A 9582-nucleotide genomic window follows, 5' to 3' on the forward strand; every position below is an offset into this window, starting at 1 on the left:
AAAAGAAAAAAAAAGGTGTTTTCAAATTTGGGAAAGATTTATCGTAAATGAAAAATTTTTTTGCACCAATTTTTTAAAACCTTAAAGGAGATTGACTTAAATTTAGTTTTTTTAAAATTTAAAAGGTTTCAGAAATGTTAAATTTGGGTTTTAAAAAGTTAGTGTAAAAAGGGAGGGAGATTCTAAGACTATTTAGCACAGTCAGTTTCCTTCTTTGAATAAGAATTTTATAAGTTTTTATTGGATTTCAGTCAGTATTTTTAACACAAAATTAGATGAGTTTGATAAGCTTTTTTTATCTAAATAACCCCTATTAAAAAACTCTTATTTATTTTATTTTCAGCTTTTTAAACTTCAGCATACAAAAATCAAAACTTTTTTTGTCAATCTTAGTCCTTTCAGTAGGGGCTTATTAGTCCCCCAATTTTGGAAAATTTGTCGACAGCCAAGTTTACGCAGCCAAATATCACAAAAATCTCCCCTCCCAAAAATCACACTATTCCAAACACTTCCCGGGAAAAAACCCTTGAAAAAAAACTTTGGGTGCACTGGGGGAGCAGTAGCCCGTAATTTAAAAATCAGGTTTTTTCCTCTCCTCAGTCCCCGGGGGCAAAGGAGGTGCACCCCAGGGGTTGAATGAACAAACTTCACCCTACAGCTAAAACCCCGATGGGTATAGAAGGAAAAAGCAAGAGCCCCTTTTTCTAAAACTTTGTCCACTGTGACCCCAACAGGGAAAATTTTTTTAAGAGATCTGGTGAGAAGAGTGTAGATTTGAATAAAAGGAGGGCTGAAGAAACCATAAAATTTAAAAAAAAAAGTAAATTAGCAAACAAAAATTTGAAGAAGTTAAATGCCCTTGTTGAAGCCCCCGCTGATGGAATTAAAAGTGGGAAATATTGTAATGGGATTAGGGTGGAAAATTTAAAAAAATTTTCCCCCCATTTTTTGTGCTGAATTACAAAGTAAACCAGGAAGGGGTATGTAAACACCCCAAATCTTTCTACACATCTCAGTTTGGGGTACTTTTTTTCCCTTTTGAAAAAATATCAAAATGGAAGTCGGGAACAGTATTTCTTAACTCTTTTTAAATTCCCAGGGAATGAAAAGGGAGAATGACGATTTTCTTGACTGGCCTTTAAATTGGACGCAAAAACGTTTTTCTGTACTAGATTTTGGAAGTTTTTTTAACCAAAAAATCAATCACAGAAAACCATGGAACAAACCCAAAGGTTTTTCAGCTTTCAAACCCCCCCAAAGTTGCCGCAATCCGAAAGGTTTTGGTTTTCACAGAATTTGTGCCACTTGCAAAAATACTTCAACCCCAATGGGGGAAATTTCCTCAAAAATTTTTACCTGTGCATTAAGCAACTGTGTGCCCACCGCCTGGAACTGCGAGAATAATAAAAAGAAAGGGAAAAAGGGTTGGGAATTTAAAAGGACAAGCTTCATTTGAAAACAAAGCTGCATGAAATTTTGAAATGTAAAAATTTGTAAAAATCCCTTTAATCTTTTGGATTTGAAGCAAATGTTGTTGATAAAATTGACCAGAAAGAAATTTTTTTTAAAGTAAAAAGGGTGAAGTAAAAAATTAAAGTATTTCAAGATTTTTATTATCATCATCATCGCTTTAAATCATCATTTTCCCATCTTCTTATACTCCTTTTTTTATGTTTTTGTTAAAAAATGAAAAATTTTTAAAGACTTTTTTTTTTCTTTTTTTTTTTTCCTTTTTTCTTTTTTATGTTGTAATTATTTTTCTTACTCTTTGGTTATTGTCAAAAACATTTCCATTCTGTGAGTGTCGCTGAAATGTCATGAATGGGAGTATGTAGCTTACAGGACAGGTAATATTGTTTTTTAGTTTCTTAATCATCACGTAAACTATACAAAAATTTTGAATCGCATCAGTGGATAAAACATTTATATCTAATCATATTTCTTTTCCTGATGGTCGACATATATGGTAAATAAACACTTATCAAATGGAACAAAATATAAGCAGATGCCCATGCACATGCAGATGCTCACACACACACACTCAGAGCACGCACGCGCACACACACGCAGACGGCCCCAGACTGACACACAACACGCACGCACACACACGCTTGCCACACACACGCAGGAACGCGCTCGCATCCACACATGCAGATGTCTCGCACACACGCAGTATGCGCTCGCACCACCACCCAGACGTGCCGCACACATAGCAGTACGCTCGCACACACATGCAGATGTGCCTGCGCACACACATGCAGATGTGCTTGCCACACACCCACACACAACACACACAGACACACACACACACACACACACACACACACACACACACACACACACACACACTCACACACACACAACACGACACACACACACACACACACACACACACACTAATTTCATAGTAGAAATTGCTCAAGTGTAATTATTGCTATAGACATAATGCATACTTGCAACATGCCATATGTAGAATTTGATATTATACGCTCTGTAATTATTTGTTTAGGATTTTACAGTATTTTGAGGTGTATATCATATGTTTTAAACTAGCTGATGTCTTCCAGAGGTTAAACTGGTACTATTATATAAAGATAATATAAATGTAAGAAAGAGATATACATATAAATATTAAAGAATTATGTAGTTTCTTTACACATGTTAAAAGAAAAAGAATCTTCTCTATCCTTGTTTTTTTTCGTTTTTTTATAATTGCTTCAGCAATATAGGTGAGAATTTCTTAGTATGTTTGTTTTTTTTAACCAGTCGCAAGAAGTTTTCTTAAATGGTATTGATGGAAACAACTGGTTGTAATCCACCAGTATCATAAGTACCCAATCATACTTCAGAAAGAGATGGAACACCCAAGAAAACGCAGTAGAGAACGTGTTTATTGAATTGAGCAATACAGGGAGAATGTCTTTGCTCTTGCAGTAGTTTGGTCTGAAGTGATTCCTTTCTTGATTAACCCTTCCAAGACTTAGCACAACTTCAGATGTTCACCTGATAAACCCTCTCAGGACAGGTGGTACAACTACGGTACCGGCGCACCAAGTGTCATTTGCCGGTGGCACCATATATGCCAGACATTTAATTGATTTAGGCCTAAGCATTCGAAAGCCCCGACATAGAGACATGCAAGGCTGGGATGCCTCCGTTGTGCGTGGATAAGAAGCTCTAGAAGTGTTAGGTTTCTGTTTAATTACTGGACTTGTCGATGGAATGTGAGTCTATGTATTGGCATTTGGTATATATTTCATCATATGTAAGGAGTGATAACTTGTAATTTTAACAAAAGAAAAATGCAATTAGAGCCTATCACATCAGGTCAGATAGATGTTTTTATTTTTATACCATCAAGTAATGATACTAATTGGGATCAAAGGCTGTGTTAATGCACTTATTTTGCACACTTAACAAACCACTATGCCCATGAGTGACTGAAATAGGCGTTTAACTCAGAGAAGGCGAAAAATAGGGTTTTTAGATTCGCTAATATTAGGCACAACAAGTAGTTTTGGGCCCCTCATTTGCAGTATAGCCACTTGATTGACAAAAAAATCTATGAAATTCTGGATTATGGGCAATTCTAGTTGCCGGGGTCAAGTCCAGTGTACAAAGGCGAAAATCAAGTTTTGGGGTTTCCGATGACGGCCAACAACCAAAAAATGATGTTTTTGACCGATTACATCTTGTTCAAGAGTTGGTCATCATGAACCCCCATTTATACCACCACATTGTCTTCAGACAATTTTTGCACAAAAAAAACAAACAAAAAACAGGTCGAAATGACTGTCAATAATTGCCCATTTGACCCTTAGCGATTTGGTGACAACGATAAAGGCGAGGTTTGAACTCCTTTGCAAAGCCTTATTTGATGAGTCAGCATTTTTTTTAAAAACATTTTTCAGTCCATAATAATTTTTTGCTCATAACTTCCAGAAACTGAAATAGACTGGGTTCAACTTTCAATAATCCTTATTGATAAAGGAGAAACACACAGGGGACTTGTTGCAAAAAATTACAGCAACAAACACTTTTTTCTCAAAAAGTTCTAAAATGTATCTTCAGACACCTTAAAAATAAATATATATGAAACCAGCATAGACCAATTAGTGGGGTAGCCATCTCAGTTTACCAAATTTATTCTATCAATTCGAAAAAAAAAAGATTTTCGAAGAGTGAACAGCCTAACCGAAAAGAAAAATTAACAAGATATATCAGTAGTATCCTTTAGCTACGAATTTCCAAACATAGTATAATTTCTGTCAATTTTTGTATCTTTACTATTGGAATAGGAGAATATCATGGTGTTAATTTAAAAATAAATATATATTATAATAAGATTTATATAAATTAACAATATATATTATATTAAAATATATATATATATTTATTAAATATAAAAAAACAACTGCCCTACAAAAAGATAAAAAGAACAACTTACTTATGAATTTTTAGTAATTCTTTTTCAGAAACAATTTTTTAAAAAATGAATATATATTTTTTTGATTATTTTATATATATATTTATATATATATAATATATATAAAATATATATAAATATGTAATAAAAAAAAATATATTTTATATATATATTTTAATATATATAAATAAATATATATATATATTCATTATATATATATATTTAATATATTATATAAATTATATATATATTTTTATATATTTAAAATATAAATATATATATAATAAATATCTATATATATATATAATTTAATTAAAAATATATATTATATATAATAAAATATATATAGATAATTAAAATATATATATAATATATGATATATATATATATAACTAATATATATAAATAAAATTATATAATCTACATATATACCTTTTAAATATAAATATATATATCCTAACTATATTTATATATGTATAAAAAATATATATAATATATATAATTATATATTTTGAAAAATTCATATGATTATAAATATATATAATATATAAATATTATTATATATATTTTTATAATATATATAATATTATATAATATATATTTAAATCAATAATTAAATCTATATATAAATATATATGTTTGTGTATATAAAGTATATGTATAATATATAAAATATACAATATAAATAATATATATATAAAAATATATATAAATATATATATATATATATATATATATATATATTATATATATATATATTTTAGGATTATATTTTGTATATAATTATTTTACATATATATATATATTATATATTTAAATATTTTATATAAATGTATATATATCTATATTATATATATATTAAATATTATATATATACATAACATATAATATATATTTTATTATATATATATATATAATAATATAATGATATAATAAAACATATACTTATACATATAAATAAATATATATATCATATATATACAATATATTTAATTTTTTTATAAGTATATATATAATTATAATATAATATATATATATACATACTATATATGTAAATATATATATATATTTATTAATTAAAATTATATATATATATAATATATATTATTAATATGTCTGATTTAATATATAGTTATATATAAATACACATTTATTATAACTATTTTATATATTTAATATATATTATATAATATATATAAATATATAAATAATCAATATATATATGACTATATTATACATATATATAAAATATAATATATATATATAATATATTATAATTTATAAAATATTAAAAATATATTATAATTATAATATAAAAAATATATACTTAATATATATTTCTTTTGTTTTTTTCTGGTCGTTTGTTGTTCTATATTATTATCATATATATATATATATATCTAATTATAATATATTATATATATATTTAAATATTTTGATATAAATATATATATATATATATAAATATATATAAAAATAAAGTATATATATATATATATATATAAATATATCTATATCTTATATATAAAATATAGTATATAAAATTATAAATAATATATATATTTTATATATATATATAAATTAAAATATTATATATTATATAAAATATATAATATATATATATGTAATATATATATATATATATATATATATATTTTTTTAAGTATAATATTTAGATATATATATAATATATATATATAATAATGTATCTAATAGAATAAAATATAATATATATATTATATTATTATATATATATATAATATATAAATATATAAATATATATATATTTTTATATATTTTTTTTTATTTTTTTTTTTTTTTTTTTTTTTTTTTTTTATTTTTTTTTTTTTTATTTTTTTTTTTAAATATTTTAAAATATTATTATTCTATATATAATATATAAATATATTTATTTATTATATATATATATAATATAAAATATATATATATAATATATTTATTATATATATATATATAAATATATATATATTATAATATAATTTAAAAAAAAAATAATATATAAAAATTAATATAATAATCTATATATATAAAAAATATTTTAATAAATTAATATAATATATATATAAAATATATATAAAATATATATATATAAATATAAATTTTAATAATAAAATAAATAAATATTATATAATTATTATATATATATATAATATAAATATATATATATCGATATATATATATATATAAATATATAATAAATAATAAATATATGTTTTGATTTAAATATATGTATTATTTATATACACATATGTATATGAAAATATTTTTTATATACATTATATAAATGTATATAAAATATTATATAAATAAAAATATATAATATATATATATATACAAATATATATATACAATGTATATATATATGCGTGTGCGAGTGTGTGTGTGTTTTCGTGTGTGTGTGTGTCGTGTGTGTTTGTGTGTGAGTGTGTGTGTGTCGTGTGTGTGGTGTGTGTGTGTGTGTGTGTGTGTGTGTTTGTGTGTTGTGTGTTGTGTGTTGTGTTTTGTGTTGTGTGTTTGTGGTGTTGTGTTTGTGTGTAGTGTGTTTGTGTTTGTTGGTGTTGTTTGTTGTGGGGTGTGTATGTGTGTGTGGTGTATTGGTATATATAGATATGTTTCCGATTGACCCAAATAATAGGATTGTTGATCACCTAGTATATACACTTAACTGAAATTAATTATATAGTTCATAAGCGGACACTATAATGACCATAATTCGTAGTCTTAAATCAGGGTAATTAGGACGAGTGGGTGCATGGCAAGATAGGCAATATGTAAGAGACAATGTTCCCTTGAGTGAAAAGGGGACGTGCAATGGGCAAGGGACACCCATTATTTGTTATCCACTGGACGGATGTCGTGGATACGGAAATGAATAACAGATAAAGGCTCTTACCGCGGATCCACGAATTAAAATCGAAATAATGGAACTTTTAGAAGCGGGTTTGATGAAAAGCTATTCCTTCTCTATAGAGTATTATTTGTGTGCATGTCAAGACTCAAACCTACAAGTCAATCGCATTTTTTTTTTTTTTTTTTTTTTTTTGATAAGTATGGCCTTGACACATCACGACGATCAAAAGCGGCATAATTACTCAATGGAGAAAGTAAAACTTGACGAAACAGACGCTCGCGCGGAAATGGGGTAACGTATCAACTCCTGCGGACTTGGTCCTCCTGCGGCACCGAACTTCGGACTGCCAAAGTACGAAATATTTTTTTTTTCTAATTAAGAAGACGTAACTTGTACATCAAGGGGATTGATTACACAGAACTCTTCCTAACCCCCGGCTCCAAACAAGAAGGAGTTTTTGAAAGGAAATTCATTGCTTATGGTCCAGAAATTGGGCAAAAGGACTGGTAGATGTCTCACGTTTGCTACCATGAAAACTGAAAGGTCTCTCCATCAATTTGAGATGATTGTTAAGTTCGCTGTCCTGCAGCATTCACTAACTGGGGAAGTTAAGACATTTTATTAATGTTATTATTGACATTATGATCTTTTATAATATCTATCACTATTATTATTATCGTCCATCGCCATTCATATCATTAAAATAATGATTATTATATTACTATACATCCCTTATTTTTCATTGTAATGGACAAAATTATTTAATAACACTATTCAATCATCACAATCTCCTCATTATATAATTTTTTATTGTGTATAATTTATATTACTTGTCATATTTTTCCTGATATTAGTAGTGCTTAAATTTCTTCCATATACTTTAAAACGTGTTGTATTTATCTTTATAAAAAACATAGATTACTTGTAATAAAACCCGATCGTTATTAAGCGAAAAATCCATTATCACTCTCATTACCTCATATGCATGTTTCAGTGCGATTAGATTAGCGCTGCAGGTATTCAATGACTACATTGCATACGTAGTTTTAAAATTAAAATAAGGGATGATTGAGTCGAGAGAAATGAGAGGGTAATGATTTAGGATAGTAAATTGAATATCTAAAAGAGCTAACCTTTGAGAAATCCTTCAAACCGTTTCAGGTCCAATATTTATTTGTCAATTTTGCATGAGACCAATGGGGATTTTGTTACTTAGAAAAACCTGTTATCTGCTCTACAAGAGTGAGCGAAAGAATAAACAACAGAAAAAAATCCTATTATTACTGTATAGAATTTTCACGAAACACCCGGCGATGGTGAAATCCCAAGCTTATAATTATTTCACTGAAGGTAATATATGAGACCTTGGAATATCCAAATCCTTATTTAGACTACACAGATATGTTTGAAATACGTGAAGGAAAGTGGAAAGGAAGGATTTTGGAATGACTTTCCCAAAGCTGGTCTTGGGCTCAACCCTTCTCGGGTGTGTAATGGGTATCCAGGAAGTATAAAAGAATATGGAACGTTTTAAAGAGTTTACAATAGATTATACAAATCAGAGATAATCTATATGTGAATTATGGAATTGTCTGTTGGGTTAAGTACGATTAAGAGGAATCAGACAACACGATTTACTTTCAGTCGAACATAATAAGGAAATTAAATTCTAAAAGACTGATTTACTACAGGTTTTGTGTAATAATTCGAATGATGGAGGAAAAAGAAATGAACTCATAGACAAGTAAATGAAAAGATAGATGTAAATATAATATACCTTATATTTACACTTTTAGTGTATGCCCCCACAAGAAACACCACACACACACACATTACCACACAAACACGACAACACACACACACCCACAATATAAAATGTTTGTGTGAGTGTTGCGTGTGTGTGAGTGTGTGTTTGTGGTGTGGTGTGTGATTATACATATATATACTTGTAACACACACACCACACACACATTACACACACACATATATATATGTATATCTATATATAAATATATATATATATATATATATATATATATATATATATGTGTGTGTGTGTGTCGTGTGTGTGTGTGTGTGTGTGTGTGTGTGTGTGTGTGTTTGTGTGTGTGTGTGTGTGTGTGTGTGTGTGTGTGGTTGTGTGTGTCTGTTGGTGGGTGTGTGTGTGTGTGTTGTGTATATAATAAGTATATATATGTTTATATTTATATATATGTTAATGTATAAATTATATACATACACACACACCCGCACATACACACACACACACACACACACACACACA

At 27.3% G+C, this 9582-nt stretch overlaps 1 pseudogene; it reads left to right on the forward strand.

The window, feature by feature from the left end:
- The first annotated feature begins 445 nt into the window (after window positions 1–445).
- LOC147466277 (TNF receptor-associated factor 6-like) lies at window positions 446–1456 on the forward strand (annotated as a pseudogene).
- Window positions 1457–9582: the final 8126 nt, after the last annotated feature.

This window comes from Penaeus japonicus, unplaced genomic scaffold, assembly GCF_977035675.1.
Source record: "Penaeus japonicus unplaced genomic scaffold, GWHDUDI00000001_assembly GWHDUDI00002254, whole genome shotgun sequence".
Lineage (NCBI taxonomy): Eukaryota > Metazoa > Arthropoda > Malacostraca > Decapoda > Penaeidae > Penaeus > Penaeus japonicus.